The sequence below is a fragment of the Callorhinus ursinus genome, unplaced genomic scaffold, assembly GCF_003265705.2.
Source record: "Callorhinus ursinus isolate GAN/ISIS: 27379988/994484 unplaced genomic scaffold, GSC_fseal_2.0 scaffold22, whole genome shotgun sequence".
NCBI lineage: Eukaryota > Metazoa > Chordata > Mammalia > Carnivora > Otariidae > Callorhinus > Callorhinus ursinus.
This window is the reverse complement of record NW_027397084.1, coordinates 9700004-9717370: the sequence shown is the minus strand read 5'-3', so window position 1 is coordinate 9717370 and position 17367 is coordinate 9700004. Positions and strand designations below refer to the sequence as shown.

Genomic DNA, 17367 nt, shown 5'->3' with positions numbered 1-17367 from the left:
ATGCATCACCAACAGCAATCACATAGATCTCAGAGCACGGAAGGGGGGAAAGAGACAGACGTCACGTGTTATTTTATCGGCACAGAAATCCTTTCCATATTAATAAGTGTTTTTCAATATACAAATATAGAAATTAAATGGGAGGCTAGTAGAGGCCAATTGTTATAAAAATATGGTTGGCGTGAGCATGGAAACATTTACCTCATGAAGTGAGTAACTCACTGAGGGCTTTTTATATGCCTGACTTATTTACCTGATCCCAGAAGAGCAGATACATGAAGTTCCTAGTTTTAGATAACATCAATAAATGTAAATACTCAAATCTCAAGAGATTGGTTAGTCTGAAAATCTAAAAGGTTTAGCACATATTTTACCCGTGTTGATTGATCCCAAAGCTACTAAATTTAATATATATTTTCACCGGTATCAACTGATTGATCACCATTTTTTTAAGAACAGGCATACCGGAGAATATCACAAGTGATGCTGTTAGCCTACAGGACAAACAGATCCTACTGCACAAAGTTTCTGAGGCACCTTTCTCTGAAACACAAAGGAGGCCAAGGTCAGCCTTGGACTAATCATGGCTGCTCATATATCCTTTATAAAAAAATATTTTGTGCTTTGTCCTAGCTTTGGATCTTTTTTTAAAATTTTTTTATTAACATATAATGTATTATTTGTTTCAGAGGTACAGGTCTGTGGTTCATCAGTCTTACATAATTCATAGCACTCACCATAGCACATACCCGCCCCAATGTCCATCACCCAGCCACCCCAACCCTTCCACCCTAGCTTTGGTATCTTAACAGCTCTAAAGGTTTAAAGTGGTTTGAGCTCTACTCAGGAAACATAGGAGTTCAGAAATGAAGTGAAGAAAGACACTGTACATCTACCCACAGAGTGATAGGTCATCGGCTCTTTTTCAAGTTCACCAGATATTCTAATCAATTAATTCAAATCACTGGAAACCAGTATGCCTATTGCAGTGTTATCTTGCCATTTACTCTTTTTTAAAACACAACTACACTGGCATATAGATTCAAGAAGATCTGACTTCATGGCAGTCACTGATGGGATATAGAACCTTGAAAATGTCATTTAGCCTCTACAACTCTTAGTTTATTTGCATGTAAAATGAACCTAATAATAAAACTTACCTTATAGAAAGAGGATTAAATAGGTATACTTATTACAGTGTCTGGACAAATACAAATGTTAATAATTATTACTGAATAGTTCAATTATCCTAACCCTGCTCAGTTTCTCCATAGGGGTGGGTATTCCATCTTCCTTGGTGGTAGGCACTATAATCCTTCTCTTAGATTATTTGCAAAAGTGAACATTAACAGGTAAGCTCATATTATCCATGGATTTAAACTAGAATATTCTTCCTTCCTTTTTACCCAGCCCACGTTTTTGCTTGCATATTATGTTCCAAAATTCTGTCCTTTGGGGTTGAATTTTTCCATGCATGATCTCAGCCAAAAGGTGATTTTTTTTTATAATGTTGAATCAAATTTACTCTGTCTACTTTTGAATTAGAAGCAGATGAAAGTAACTTATTTTATTTTTCTGCCTGAAAGAAACACAGGGCTGTTTTTGTGCCCAGATAATTCACTAATAGCTGAAAGTATCCAAATATCTCATCTTCACTCAGGAAGTCTCCTGGCTAATTATGAAAATATTAATTAAGTTAGGGGCAATTGAAAAAAGTTACTTTTGAACCTGCTCAATGTGAACTAGTATTAAGTTACTACTGTATTTGTGTGGAGTCAGGTTTCAAAAACATCTGGGAAAAGATTCCCATCAAATATAACTATGGCTTTATGATCTTCTTTCTCTAGGGAAAGAGATAGGTATTCTACTGTCAGCACACTTGATCTTTGGAAATTACTCAGAAGTTAAGTTTGTCCAAAACCATTTAAAAATATGCCAAAACTCTTTCATAATGTATGGGTTCTGTGTTCTGGAGATTGTCCATTTGCCCCTCCAGACCCACTGTCCAATATTCCCACCCTGCTCTGTACCCAGGGAGGCTGACCATTCTGGACAGCATCCATGGATTCATTTGCCCTAAGGCTTTTTAGCTGGTTTTGGCCAAAGTGCAGCATAAGTACAAGCTTAGATGGTGAGAAGAGCATGAATTTGGGGATGTATCCCCTGCTCCATTTATGCTAGGTTGCTGTAGGCTGGCTGCAACCCTCTACCAAAGGCTCTTGTCCTAATCCTATTTTCAGGCAGTTACTCTATGTGGTCCTGGATCATCATGCCCTCACCTCACTCCTTTGCCCCTTTTAGGCCTTGGGGTTGGAATAATTTCCCGATATTAATAGCTTGGCACACCCCTTATTGGTTTCCTTAAACCTCACTCATGCTGTTAATTTCATCTCTATGTTCAACTTTTAAAATTATCCATTTTTACTGTGCCATAGCATACTTAGTGTTAAAAGCTTTTAAGCTCATTCTGATTCTATTCCCTCTGCCTAGCACACCATTCCCTGCCTTACCTACCTGGAGAATACCCATTCATCTTATGAGACATGACATCAAAGACAGCTATTCTGTGAAGACTTTTCCTCTAGTCCTCCAGACAGTGAGGCATGCCCTTATCTGGGCTAAAGTTTTGAGCCAGCTAGCCTGGGTTCAAACCCTTGGCTCCACCATTTACTGGTATGACATGATACTCTTCTGAGCCTCAACTTTCTCATTTGTAAAAAAGGGACAATAATAGTGACTTCTTCATAGGATTATTGTGAGAGTTAAGTTAGTTAATACTTTTTAATGTTCTCAAACACTACCTAGAACATTTGAATCAATAAACATTATTATTGCAACCACTGTTATTATTACTCTTAATCAATGTCATTAGACTGTCAATGCTACTCATCTCAGTCTCCCTGGCCCTGGCTTAGCATTAGTGGGTTTTCAGTTAAATGTTTACTGAATCTTGGAAACAATGGATCTTGTAGTGAATATTCTCTTCTATGGGCAGCTGCACATTTCCAGGGAGGGAGACACTGAAGGCTGTGTGTGGTGTAAAATTCCATTTCAACATTTTTATGGACTTGTACTTCAAGAGAATTAAAGAATTTGGGCACTGGAATTATATACATTTTGGATTCTCTGGGAAATGCTTGCTTTCAGGTTAAAAAGTTACAACAAACTAAATGACATTGAAAAAAAAATACTTCCAGGATTTCTAGTATATGATACTGTGCTTTAGAAATGCACACAGAGTTGAAGAGAATCCAGGATACACAACACTTCAAAGTAACCAACATAGGGGAGAATTTGAGAAAATGCCTAAGACTGCTGGTTCTCCAGAAGCCAACTTTTCAGGAAAATGACTGGTAACATACCCATTGTCTGAAATCAGAAAATGTGAGAGTCACATCTACTCCTTAGAGGTTACTGCTGGTCACAAGCTGGTCTGCAACAGATAAAACCCATTCATAGGAAACTGATTTGCTGGACAATGCGACAAATTGATTACTGAAGTGAAAATTAAATGTTCATGTAAGTGAACTATGCCTGTAAGTTGGAACCAAGTGAGATTCTCAAATCTACACTAGATACTGTATTCCATTTCTGGAATATTTAAATCCCCACACAGATTTTCTGAGGCCCTTTGTTTCATGTCTAGACACATCCACCACAATAGTCCTGATTGTCCAGAAATCAAGTCCAGCCCTTCCTATGAAAGGAAAATTTTATATTAAGAAGAGAAAGAATGAATAGAAGTCAATTACAGACTGTTTCCTCCCATTCACGAGGTGATTCTCTAGGAACTTTATATGCATTATTACATTCATTAATTATAATCACATTAACAATAATCTTATGAGGTTCCTTATTATAACTTTCATTACACAAATGAAGAAACTGAGGCCCAGGGATAAGTAATTTGCTCTGGGCCACACAACTAATAAGCTCTACTTTCTTTTTGTCACCATTTATATTATTTTTATCTGATCCAAAGTTTCCAACCACAAGCAACACCTCTTATGCTACCCGCAAGGAGCATTTGGAAATGTGTGAAGCATTTCTGTTTTACATACATTTGCCTGAGTGTTTCTGGTTTTTAGCGTGTGGCCAGGGAAGCCACACATCTTGCAAAGCATGGGACAGATCTGCGCAGAAAAAATTCATCTTCCCCAAGCGCTTACACATACCCTTTAGAAAAGTATAGTGATTCAACTCTAGAGGTGGATGATTTCTGTCTAGCAAATAAACTATTAATTAAGAAATAGTTCATTTGCCTGAGTTTATTTTAATCAAATATATCTATCCCCATTATTAAGGATATCTGAACCCAGACACAATGATTGAATATAATTCCATCTCAAAGTGCAGATATTTGACCAACTAGACAGGCTACACTTACTGGTCTCAGATCAAACTCCAATTTTCATTGAATTGTTTTTGAACAACTGAAAACAAAATCTTTATAAAGTAGTCACTGCTAGAATTATTCCAATGAGTCCTGGTAATATGTTTTTAACTCCGTTACCAAAACCATCACATTTTAATACAAATGATTGGCAAATGACTTTGTGTATAAACTACAATTTGAGGTTTCAGCAAATACAGCAGAACTTTCACATCACAAAATTGCTACCTTCCAAAATCATCACTCTGAAGTTGACACACGCATTCCAATAATGTGTCCTTATTATTTCAAATACATTTGCTACTCCTCTCTGCAAATATTTCCAGAACCTAAGTACGTTCCTTTCAATACCTTCAAATGTACCCTCGGTGAGGAGTTGTCTAGAGTCAAGCTCTTAGTCCATAACATTCGATTTGATTGAATTAGACAAAAACATATATTGGTCACATCTTGTGACAGGATAGAAATGACAAGGCAGAAAAAAATCTGCAAAAAGATGGATGATCCTTCTGGATAACGATTTTCTTTGCTATATTAGAGATGCCTTCCAGCTTGGGTCTAGATTCACAACAGAGAATCATTCATGACATCATAACCCTTCCTTACAGATGGGGCCACTCCCTCTTCTTCTCATAAAGCATCTTATCCTCACTTCGCTGTTCACCTTCCAATCAAATTTTATCATTCATTACAACCTGGGTCAGAACTATTCCAAAATCAACTTAGTTACACATTTCCTTCGAAGTTTCTACTTAAGAGGAGTCCTTGACTTACAGGAATAAGTCCCAGGATTCCCCAAACATTAAACCAGGCAGCCCTTCCCTTTGTTTAACGTGGAGGTCCCACACCATGATTTTAAGCCCTTTCCCTTTTGTACCCTGACTCAGTTTGACTAGAAATACATCAATGTTTCAGTCATCCTCTCAGAGTTTATGATTCATGCTATAGGTAAGGTGTCCTTGGGAGGAAACCAGAGGTCATTCTTGCTGTCAAACAAAATCTTGGTCAATATTGAAATGAGAACTAATTTGATTTAATCTAAGTTGACAGGGGTAAAAAGAGCTCAGTACTGGAATAAATTCACCAATGATATCAGAATCAGGAAACCACAAGAACAAAAATACATCCACAGTCTGAGGGTAGTTGTAAAGCATTTGGTAACTACATAGAGCACCATAAATGAAGTAACAGAAATAAGAATTCTATGTGGTTGTTTTCTATTTATGACTGAATAGAGTACCATTTCTTTAAATGTTACATTTTATAATCAATTACCGTTCTGGTGAAAGACACTTTTCTGTTCTGGGATTAACAAAAGTGCACTTAAAGGATCTAACAATAAAAAAAAAACAACAAATTATCGCATCAGTTTATAAATAATTCTATAGAGTTTATTTTATGTCGTCCTTTTCTAGAACAAAGGCAACATCCCTGCACTCCATCGTGGGTGGTTTATTATATTGTTGGCTTGGTTCCCATACTGTAAGGAAATGCTATTTAATGATAATTGACATTGTTATGGCAAATGTTTTGATTAGTATCATAATCAAGATCTTGGTTACACAATTATCATTATTATTCCTGTTTCATCTTGATAACAAGATGGGTCACTTAGTGATCTCAGAGACCTGTTGATTTAACTATTGATTGCCTGGTGGCAAAATCAGAATTGGACAGTGTGTGTTAGAACTTGGGCAACATGGTGGTAGAGACCCAACTTATCCCAGTTAGCCTGCAAATTTTACAGTTTTAACACTGAAAGTTTCACATCTTAGGAAATCTGTTAGGCTCAGGCAAACTGGGTCAGCAGCTCACCCTATGTGATGGAGCTGGGACTAGGGTCTAGGATTCAGAATGGCTGGATCTGATCTGATCCTGTTGCTCTCTATCTGATGGCATCTATCTGCCCTACCTTCAGTTTCCCATCTTTTATAATTTAGTTTGTCTTTAAAAACATATTTTTATAGTAAAACACTTGTCTTTTAAAAACTAGAAGGTTATATAAAAACAATAGATCCTTTCATTTTCCTCTTACAAGCCAGCAGCCCGAACAGATGTGCCAATCTTCCTGAGAGCCGTGGACTGTCATAGCTTCTGTTTAACGTCATTAGATCCTATGCTTCGCTGAGGTGATGCTTGGGGTGAAGTTTTGGTTTCACAGTTGTTGAGCTTACTTAATGCCCACAGAAAAGTTATTTTCTCTATTTAAATCTGAGCAGTTTGTGGATTAAGGGGAAGAACTGAACTAAGTTCCATCTCTGCCATGTATTAGCAGTGTGGCTTGGGATGAATCATCTAAGTTTCTTAGCTTCCATGTCCTCATTTGAAAAACAGACAATAATTTCTGCAAAATACAACTCAGAGGGTTGTTTTGATCATAAAATAGTGTATGTAAAAATGTAAAAAAACATACGGTGATATATAAATATGATGCAAAACATATATTATTATTTATTATAATACTATATATAAAATCACAGATATCTATTCGAGGATGCATACTAGGAATGTGTCCTTCAACCAAAATACCATGACATTCAAATCCAAGAAAGTTCTAAGGAGGAATTATGAACTTATAGAAACAAAGAATGATAAAGCTGGAAAGAATCTTAAACACTATCTGGTCCAATTCCTGACATATAGATATGAGACTCTGATGCCCTGAAATGCAAAGTGAATTCAATCCATTTCCAGCTAATTAGAGGAGAAGCCACACTTGAATTCCATAGTCTCTTGATTCTGATTCAAATCTCTTTTACTACACCTCTTGTTTCCCCTCCTAAGGCCTTAAAAGTTGATGTCTTTGATTTTGTACCTGTGGCTATTTATTTTACACATTTTTATTTCATTCCCCCAGAAATATTAATACCTCTCAGCCTAAGCATCCATCAAGTTAGTTTTGAAATAATTTATATACAAACAGATTGGATGTAAATCTTTAATTATTTGGTCAATAAGCAGTCCCTAATATAGAAAGGGTCAATTGGAAGGCAAGGATGGTCAACATCTAGCCAGCTTTTCCATGTCCATATCCATGACTTACTGCACTTTTTCAGGTAAGACTATGGGGTGGGGGGTGGGTTGAGGGGGACTTGGGAAATGAGAAGTAGATAGGGGTGAAGCTGGACGCATAAGCATACAAAACAAAGCAGACTATCTACTGTGTACTGTAGAAATCTCCCTCAGACTGACCTGTCGTAGAGGATGGAAAAGTACTCCAGGGAGACTGCCTGGAGTCAGCAGGAAGTTATGCTGAGGAGCTGTAGGGGAAAAGGAATACCAGAGCTCTGGGGGAAACCTCAAGGGCAGAGTCCTCAGCAGACTGGAGCTAAATCAGCAGAGGAAGGGATTTCCATATGCGAGTGTATAGTCACATCCCCCTAGAAAGCCTATAAAATACAGACGCTGAGACTTATCGTGGATAGTAGGAGCGAGGGGTTTCTCCATGAATCTGCATTTGAACAAGCGAGTCATGGCTATGAGGTCCATGTCCTACATTTCAGGAACCACACTCTGTGGCAGCCTTTCAGTGGTTCCTTCACCCCGGCACCGCCAACCTCCCACCATGCCTCAATAACACCTTTCACAAAGCCAAGACTCTAGACATGTTTTCTTTGGATCCCCAAAGGGGAAAGGACAACCGGATGCTTCTCTGCAGACTGGATGAAGCCCGACCCCGGATCTCTATTTGGATGATCAGAAGCCTGGCAGTCATCACATAAATGCTTGCAGCGCACCAGGCACTGGACTAAGGGCTGAACACACAATCTATCAGGAGAGCCTTATGATAACACTGTAAGGGGAGAGCAACAGCATTACCTTCATTTTATTTCACAGGAATCCTGGTTTTTAAAAGGTAAAGCAATTTGCCCAAGGTTACACATCTATGAAGCAACGAAATATGAGTCAAACCCCGCTCTCTTTGACTGCAAACTCCATGTTCTTAATGCCTGTACTTACTGCTTTTCACCTGCTCTTCTTTAGACAAGCCTTCCTCTCCCTTTTAAACTCAAGTGTCTGTTCAATACTGCAGGTTTCATGGATTCCTGTCTCTCAGGAGCAATTTCTCCCCCAACTGTGTTGTCATCCATAACATTTTACATAACTCAATTGTGTTTGCATTATACTCACCAGTTTATACTCTGGTCTTTCCAGCTCAATTGAGAGCTCCCGGGAGACAGGAGGTACATTTTATTCTACTTTGCATCTCCTTGCCTAGCCACCAGTATCAACACCGTAAGTAATGGCTGAGTTGAGCATTTAGATAATGCCATCTTTTAAGGCAAAGTTTCTATGAGTTGTTATTGTTGTTTTCAATGCAGAGCTGGCTTTGAAGTTTAGAAAGCTACAATCTGAAAGTGATGGGAATGAAGACGGGATAATGATTAGAGGCATCCTTCCCCCCTATCCCATGAGAGCAAATTTAGAGGAACATTCTTGAAGTTTGAAAGGAAGTTCTTAACTGCAAATGAAGTAACATGTGGAATTTATTATGCCAATTATTTATATGAGCTGAAAGTAAAAATAGGAGCAGGAAGGGCTTAGATAAATTCAAAGATGAGCGTTGCATAACAAATTGTTAATAGCAAATTAGACTGATTCAAGGCACATCCATAATTTTTTTCAAGGAAAACTGTCCTCTTTCTCCTAAAAGGTCCTCTAGTCCCAATATTAAGAGCTGAATGAGGGGTTAATAGGAATTAGTCAGATTTAATTGGCTGCTTCCATCTACACACACACACACACACATACACACACACACACGCTTTACTTTTTTACTTGTATTTTGATCCCCTCTTATGTTGAACGAGAATTGGGCACTAGGGCTAAGCCTTTGAGATTAGTAACAGTAAATCAAACTCTGTACCTAGGACGCAGCTCACACTTTGTAAATAGTAAAGAACAATAAACTGGAAGATAGAAAATGTGGTTACTTTTCCCGTGGACCACAGAGGACACTTTGAAAAATGTAGTGAGACTCACATGATTCAATACCCATGCTATAAATCACTGGAATTGTTTGTTCAAAACCTCTTGATCAAACGAAGGTATCCAAGATGATTAAAAAAGAACACACTGATCTTAATAACCAAGTTCAGTTTACCGATATCATGGGATCTTTCCCTAAGAATTTCCTAGTATTGACACGATTGGGCACAGGTCTCTATGAAATAGACTGTCAGTCCTGAAGGTCTACAAAAGTATTTTAAGTGTCCCTTCTCCCTCCCATCCCAGTCTCTATGAACCCTTCCACCAAAGATACACTAAAGGGAAAGACACCCCATTTTTATTCAGAAAGAAGTAGGGACATAGCACATTCTCCCTGGATGGTCCTTCCTGGTTACTTTGTTATTGACTACTGAACAAATTATCCTTAATAAAACACCTATTTATTAGACTTCTATATATGTACTTAGTATTAGCTATTTCATCAAGAAAGGTTCTTGTGTTATGTATCATATCCATTTCTCCAAAAATCTTATTATTGCATGTAATTTCACTTCCCTCCAGAACTAGCAGTAAAGCTGGTTAAGTTGCAATTACCAACACAACTGCAATATAAAATTAGATGTGTATTTCCACAGGCCCTTCTCATTTTGCCCAACTCTCTGTGGGCATGGATAGCACAAAGTTAAAATGCTTAAGATCAAGGTAATCAGATCACCACTAAGTAAGTAAAATGTAGTTGCCTATACAAGGTAATTCTGCTCCACCTGTGAAGAATGGAGAACCTGTAAGCAGTGCTACTGCTTGCTGTCCCTGTTGAGTTATTAGTAGCAAAAGAAAGAACCCTTGCCCTTGGCACATAAGCTATCACACTTGAAATAGATTTTTCCAAAAGTGCAATCTGATCATCCTTGCTGAATGTCTGTAAACTGAGAATTATCACTGGAATTCTAAGGTGGACTGAGATTTCTAGAAATAAAAGGCCCATGAGAACGGAGACATGCACGTGTGTGCATGCACACACACACACACACACACACACTACTTAGAGATTTTCAGTGCAACCAGAGAAAGGGGCAGGCTGTCTGCTTTCATCAGTGACAGGTTATCAAGTATTTACAGAGCCTTTAGGATGTAACTTGGGCTGTCCCGGGCACTGTGGGAGGAGAGGAATAGTAGAAAAATGGATAGTACCATTCCTAACCCAAGGAAGGTGCACAGAATTTGTCAGAGGCAAGACAAGGCACAATTACTAAATAAGGTGACCATAACAAATGTGATGTTATGAGTCAGATTCATACAAATTCAATTCAGCAAACCTTGATTGAGTACCTCCTAAATCCAGCTGGTTACTGGATAAAGATAAAAGGAGTAAGGTTCAGGTCAGATTGTAAGGAAGGGAAGGAAGATTAGGGAAATAATCTCATTTGGGGCCTGAGACAAAGCCTTCTGCTCAGCATCTCAGCCCACTAGCTGATTGAACAGGCATAACAGTTTCCAAGGCAAAAAGCAGAGGGGCTCCATTTTGCAGACGAGGAACCTGAGGTTCAGAGTAACTGATCCCAAGATTTGCCCTGCTGCTAGAGTCAGGATTCTATCTAGGGAGACCCGTGTAGAGCTGTTCCTCACACCAGACTGCCTTCTCTGAGACCACTGAACTTGTAATTCAGGCCAGGGGTGGCCACAGGCTGGCCCAGAGCTGGTCTGTGATGCCCTATCACTGGCTCCTTAGCAAAATGAAAAACACAAAGCCAATCCTGTGAGTTTTTCATAAACAGATATGGATTAAGTTGAAGGGACCATGTATACATATGAAGTTGTCTCCTTTCTCCTTTTTGTGCTATTAATCATCCATTTAGAAAATGATAGTGCCAGTGGATGGCAGCTGTTGAGACTTTCCAAACTCTTTTCATTCTAGAAAAGAAAACTCAAAATTGGGACTCTGTGTCAGTTCCTTGTATACCGTTTGGAATTTTTCTTTTACATGGTATTTGAAACTTAAAATCTGGGAAGTACTCATTGAACAGACAATTTTGAGGTCAGTCTTTGTACAGTTTGGTGATACAAAAATTGCTACCAACTTTCAGCAGATTTTTAAAAGGACAAACAAAATCCTGGAAGCTCTAGGCCATTTTTTTAGCTTATACCATTTTCCCGGCTTTAGCTCTAAACCCTTTTCCAACTCCCCTCCCTCCACATTTTCTAAGCAAATTGCTCAAACCACAGGAAAATACCCCATTTGTGACCTCCCTGGAACCTAATCCCCTTTAGACATTACATGATGTGAAGAATGAAAGCCACTTAAGTGAAAACAAGACAAAAAACTGTTGGTGAAGCGCACCAACAGGAAAGGACTATTCCTCCAAGCGAGTTTATTTTTCTACTTTAAAGGATAAACACAGCCCCCTCCATTCAGTTTGCCTTTCCTGATGATATAAGCCTGCACAGCCTCCCGCCTTAATGTCCACAGTTAGCTCAGTGCTCACTTCTCCCAAAACGTGTATCAGGCGGGGCAGAGAGAGGAAGCTTGGGATATCAACAACAGGGAAGAGACGAACTTCACGTTAGTGGTATTCACCGTGTGCGTCTGGCTAAGAATAAAGACAGAACAGTGATGGGAATGGTGGTGGCGAGGTGCAGATGAGAAAAGTTTATTGCTCAGCCAGAGAGGCAAGAATCTGGACTTTTCTGCCTTAACGTCTTTCATACCAATGGCATGATTCCCTCTCCCAAATTCAAAGCTTTGGATACATCCAAAAAGGACAAAGAGCCACAAAGTATCATCTGACTTGCGGTTGTGTGTTGTCTTGGTAATGCCAGTGAAGTGGCAGAACTGGTAATCCCAGGTGCCAGCCCTCAAGATGAGGCAACACCAGGACAACTCAATCCAACATTCGTCAAACACCTCGGATGCGCAGCCCCAGTGAGGACGAGGCACTGAGCTAGTTAAGGGGCAAGATCTTGCTTATTTACCTTTGTGTTCCCCACTTCTAGCATAGTTCTGGTACCTAGTAGGCATACAAGAGCTTCTTGATAAATATATAAATGGAGCGGTACAGCAGGTTTTCAATAAGTATGCGTGAGTTAGGGGCACCCAGGTGGCTCAGGCGGTTAAGCATCTGCCTGCGGCTCAGGTTGTGAACTCGGGGTCCTGAGATCTAGCCCCGCATCGGGCTCCCTGCTCGGCTGGGAGTCTGCTTCCCCCTCTACCTGCCACTCTCCCTCCTTGTGCACAGGCTCTCTCTCTCTCTCTCTCAAATAAATAAATAAAATCTTAAAAAAATAATTATGTATGAAATAAAGAACTGAACGTACTGTCTTGGTCCAGTGCATTATTTGAGAGTCAGGACTGAGACAATCGACATGGCCCTTTCTTTAGGAAAAGCTGTAAAAGTGTCATGATTAGTCAAGGTTCATTTTAGTCTGTATGTCTGTCTCGGTCATCTCTCTCTGTCTCCGTCTGTCTGTGTAGGTATGTCTGTATCTACCTACCTGCCTACTTACCTGTCTCTAGGTCTCTCTCTTTCTCTCTCTCTTACTCCCTTCTTCCCTCCCTCCTGTCTTTCTTTCTTGCTGACTAGCTCAGTGGCTTGAAGGAGTCATAACAGAAGAGTTTCAGAGGAAAAAAAATCCTAACTTAGTGCTTCCTTTGTCAAAGGATCAGACCCATTCATGTAACCTGGCTTAGCTTTTCTGCTCTTACCATTTCTTATCTAGCACCCAGCCCCAGTTCCTTTAGTCCTCTGGCTGAAGGGCCGTGGCCTGGTAAGCACTGAGAACTCTCTGTGGTCCCTGTCATTTATTCTGTTCCTGAGACTCTCTGGGAAGCCACCAGGAACAGAATACAGGGAAGATGGTAAGGGTTTACTCTGGAGAGCTTGAGCAATTGTCAGGCATAAAAGGAAAACTCTAGGCAAAAATCACCCATGTCCTCTACTAAATGAGGCTTGTCATCATGTTCAAAGGACAAAGAGAGCCCTGTTTGATTCACTACAGTTTCTTCAATTTGTTTTTTTGTATTTTTGTTTTGTTTTGTTTTTTACTTGCTGTGTTTTAGGTTGGTCAGGGTTGTTGAAGGAAAGAAGGTGCCACAGTTCATCAACCTCTAATGTGAAAGTGACTGGTTTTCGATTTTGCCTTGTTTTTGAGACACTCCTTACTGATTCCCAGGAGCACACCCTGTCATAGCCTGCTCACGCTTCCCACACCAGCCTCCCACTGACCTGTGACCACATCCATAAGCAGCAGAAGCCGGGCCTCACGACGCGCAGCCTCACGGCGCACACAGGCAGGCACGGCTGCCCCCTGCCAACACGGGGCCAGCACCATGACCCTCGCTCCCAGGTCCTGTCCTCACCACACAGTTGAGCAGATGCAGACCTGCCCCGGCTTTGCCGTTTGCTCCTGGCAGGCTTCCTCTCCACGCACATTCTGTACCAGGAATAGCTTCCTTTCTCGTAGCCTAATCTCCACTCTCTCTCTGCAGGACCTGTCACCCCCAAATAAGTGCCACACTTGGCTCACAATGTGAGCAGAGCTTCCCTGAAACCTCTGCCTGATTTGCCCATCTTTCAAGCCCTCCGTCAAACACCACCAAATTCCTGAAGACTTGTTCAAATTCCAACAGTTGTAAATTCTCTCTCCCCATTTCCTATGGTGTTCTTTGCTGTGAGCAGCCAGCAAATAAGCACTCAACCTGAATTTTGTTGTTTGTAATACAGGGCACATAATATATACCAATTACGAGGAAAATTAAGATAACATATATGAACACCTGCCACAGAGTGGGCAATCAGTAAATCCTATTTTCATTTATTCATATATCACAAACTTTATTTTCATTATAGTTATTTGTGTATATATGTGTGTATATATATATATATATATATATATCTTGTCTACAATACAGCATAAGCTCCCAGAGTGCAGATACCATCTTATTCATCTTTGTAAATTGCCTAGCATGGTTCTTTGCATATAGCTTCTTTTAAAGTATCTATGTTGAATGAATAAATGAACTCTCGGACTCAGTTTTTTCATCTGTAAAATGGGAATAAAAACAGTTCAGCTATTTCAAAGCATTATTATCAGAATAAGTTAAAATGCTACATGTAAAAAGGTATTGAAAAATAAAAAGATCAAATGCTAGGCAAGTATGAGCTATTATTTGATACATTTCTATAATATATGGATACAAGTGAAACAACAACGTTGCCCAATTTATCCAGTAGAGGGCAATGACACACACGTGGATGTTATTCAGATTCTTTTGTAAGACTCCACAACCATAAATTAAAAAGTGAGAAACACTTTGGTGTTATGCAAACAAAATAAAGTGATTTTTCTGTATTTAGCTGCTTCTTTCATCTCTTTTACTGCTGTGTCTACGCAATTTATATGTGTAGAAAGGACCTTCGACTCCCTTGGGTGTTTCCAGTGTGGTTCAGTGACCCAGTGTTCTAGTTGCTCTATTCAAACTTCCACTTGCCCATTTGCCCAGGGTGAGGAATGATCCTGGTCTAGCCAATGGGAAAAGAATGCTGTTTTCACTGGTTTTATTACGAGGATCATGTGCAAAAGAATTTCTATAGGGTCGATGAGGGCTTGGTCCTAATCTGGAAAGCAGCCTGGAAGGGTTTCCATGCTGGGGGAGGGAACAGAGAAGGATTTGGAAAAACAACGCGGACTATTGTTTCCTTAGCCTGCTTTGGCTCCCCTTAGTCTGCTCTGTTAAGACACTGAACCCATTGACTACACCACTGACATTTTCTTAGGACAGGCTAAGTCTCCCAGAGATAAGGGAATGGCAGAGGGTGGCAGAGGAGTGAGTCCAGGCACTGCACGTGCTTCTATCCTCCACTCCATTCCGAACTTGCTGAGTTTCAAACAGAAAGATGGTTTGAAGATGTGTGTAAGGCGTGGTCTTTGCCCTTGAGGGATTCAGAAGTTGATACAAGGCAGTCAAATATACCCTAGATGAACCCAATCTGAATGATACCGTGAGTACTCATGTGTGTCAGACATCTGTCCCTGTGGAGGGACAGATGATACACAGATGAGATGTGAGTCTTACTCCAAGTTGGTTTGCAGTCAGACCAGAGAGCAGAGGACCCGTGTGAAAGCAACCAAAAATAAATAGATGCAAATGTGGTGATAATAGAAATAACTACAGGCAGTTATGTTATAATGCTTATTTTCAAAAATACAAATTTGTTCTAACGTTTGTTATATTCGGAAATGATTTGAGCATCGTGTGAATTTTGCATCTGATTATGTGCTCTTCACTTGCAGGAAACACTACATGAATGGAGAAAACTGCACCCAGATGAACTGAGCAGTGTAGGACTATCCAAAACATACACGTGTGCATGCACACACACACACACACACACACACACACACACACACACACCCCTAAACACGCATCTGCTCCCTCAGCTTTCAACTCACTTCCTCCGGGCAACTTACAAGCTGAACTTTTTTTTTTTTTTTAAGATTTATTTATTTGAGAGAGAGAGGGAGGGAGGGGCGGAGGGAGAGAATATCTAAGCAGACCCCCCTGCTGAGCACAGAGCCCAACGCAGGGCTCAGTCCCACGACCCAGGAGATCAGGACCCGAGCCAAAACCAAGAATCGGACACTCAACTGACTGAACCACCCAAGCGCCCCAAACTGAACCCTTCTGACCCCCACTTCCACAACAAACTTTGGGTCTCATTCAAGGTCAAGTGCCATATTTATTGCAGTATTTATGTATCTCTTAGCAATTTTACATGTGTAGAACTGCTCTGCTGTTTTCATTCAGTCTCTTTTCTTTTTTGTTTTGTATTGATGTGTCACTTCAACTTTGCATGTTGTGTCCCTAATCCCATTTTCCCTGTAAGTCCTATGGCTTTCATTGCTTGATTTTGCATAGCACAGTGATTTTTAGGGAAACGTGTAGCATTATTGAAGAACTGACTGAAGAGCAAGCCCTTGTGTGCATAAAGCAAGGAGCTCCTGCCCTGGGGGAGAGAAGAAGGGGTCCAGGAATGGCTTGGCACAGAGACGAACGCGGAGAATCACAGCAATATGGAAGAACATGAGTACCTCCTTCTTCTTCCATTCTTTTCAACTTGTCTCATTAGAAGACCAACAACAAAGAAAAAAAGGACTTAAAATGGTTTACAAAAATGCATCTAGAGCGCATTGTAGTCACATGAAGCTGCTCACCCACAACCTGCTGAGCTTACATGTGTGGGGAGTGGGGCCCCGTGGCTTCCCACTGCGCCTCCAGGCCACCGAGGTCTGCATCAACCCCGTGGAGTTCAACCCTGACATCCTGATGCACATGATACCCAAGGTGGAGTGGGTGGCACTTCTGGAGGCGGCAGATCCCTTGAATCTGGTTGAGGTGACCAAAGGGCTGATTGAAGGGCATGAGCATGATGAGAAGCTCCTGAGGCAGATGCACCACGTGCTGCTGGAGGTGGATGTGCTAGAGGGCACCTTGTAGTGCCCAGAGTCTGGACGTCTGTTCCCCATCAGTCACGGGATCCCCAACATGCTGCTGAGTGATGAGGAAACCGAGACTTAATCGTGCCAGGTGCTAGTTTTTCATTCTGTAACCAGGAATGTTTTCATTGATGTATATCTTATTTGCTAGGTCTGTCATGTATCCCCAAACCTTGACGCAGTGACACACAAAACACAGTGTTCTTGAGCTCGATATATATTTTTCTCATTAAAGTTTCAACCCCCCCCAATGCATCTAATACAGCAAAGAAAAAATACATGAAAAATAACTTTTAAAAAAATTCAGCAGACTAAACAAGGTAAATGCTGGTGTTAGGTAAGCTTACGTAAGGCATGCCTTAAGTGCCATACAAAGATGTTCTAGAGACAACCACACATTTGTCTCAAAGCTTCGTAGCCATCAACCCCTGGCTTTCTACTGATCTGATTCGATCCAGAGAGGATTCTGCAAAGTCTATGCTGCAGTGTATTCAGTATTCACTATACAGTATTCACTAGCCACATGCAACTGT

The 17367-nt window shown here is 40.4% G+C and overlaps 1 pseudogene; it reads left to right on the top strand.

Annotated features, from left to right (window-relative positions):
* Nucleotides 1–16538: 16538 nt before the first annotated feature.
* On the top strand, nt 16539–16917 carry LOC112837773 (multifunctional methyltransferase subunit TRM112-like protein pseudogene; annotated as a pseudogene).
* The last annotated feature ends 450 nt before the right edge of the window (nt 16918–17367 follow it).